The sequence below is a fragment of the Rhinopithecus bieti genome, unplaced genomic scaffold (assembly GCF_001698545.2).
Source record: "Rhinopithecus bieti isolate Rb0 unplaced genomic scaffold, ASM169854v2 scaffold_13900, whole genome shotgun sequence".
Lineage (NCBI taxonomy): Eukaryota > Metazoa > Chordata > Mammalia > Primates > Cercopithecidae > Rhinopithecus > Rhinopithecus bieti.
Genome location: NW_016808376.1, coordinates 3,971,106 through 3,972,143, shown reverse-complemented (window position 1 = coordinate 3,972,143; position 1,038 = coordinate 3,971,106).

Below are 1,038 nucleotides of genomic sequence, written 5' to 3'. Positions count from 1 at the left end.
CCTCAGCCTCCTGAGTAGCTGGGACTACAGGCGCCCGCCACCTCGCCCGGCTAGTTTTGGTATTTTTTTAGTAGAGACGGGGTTTCACCGTGTTAGCCAGGCTGGTCTCCATCTCCTGACCTCGTGATCCGCCCGTCTCAGCCTCCCAAAGTGCTGGGATTACAGGCTTGAGCCACCGCGCCCGGCCCCTTTCTTAAGACTCATTTGGGCCTAGCACAGTGGCTCACACCTATAATCCCAACAGGTTATAGGTTTGGGAGGCGAAACCTCATCTCTACTAAAACTACAAAAATTAACTGGGCATGGTGGCGGGCGCCGGTAATCCCAGCTACCAGGGAGGCTGAGACAGGAGACTTTCTTGAACCCGGGAGGCGGAGATTGCAGTGAGCTGAGATCGTGCCATTGCACCCTAGCCTGGGCTACAAGAGCAAGACTCCATCCCCCTCTAACCCCCACCACCCCAAAAAAAGACTCATTTGGACATTCTCATTTTGATTTCAAAAAAGACAAGTCTGTGGCCACCAAGGGTGATGAGAGGTGGCCATCTGATGTCCTTTTCAGTCCTCACACCTATAAACTCATTGAGAAGCACCTGTGCTCTCTCTGCACTGGACTGTCTGTTGTCTGTTTACAGTGTTGTATCCACTTATACTCCATTTATTCCCCCATGAGGATCTGAGAGTGGCCAGGCGTGGTGGCTCATGCCTGTAATCCCAGCACCTTGGGAGGCTGAGACGGGAGGTTCACTTGAGTCTAGGAGTTCCAAACCAGCCTGGGAAATAAAAAAAAAAGGAAAGTAAAATCAGCCAGGCGTGGTGGTGTGTGCCTGTAGTCCCAGCCACATCCGAGGCTGAGGTGGGAAGATCGCTTGCAGGCAGCCATTGGAGGCTGCAGTGAGCTATCATCATGCCATTTTACTCCAGCCTGGGCAATAAAGCATGACCCAGTCTCCAAAAAAAGTATTCGAGAGTATTCCTTCCTCTCCATTCCTTCTTTCCTATGTCCCTACCTGGAGATTTTTTTTTTTTTTTTTTTTTT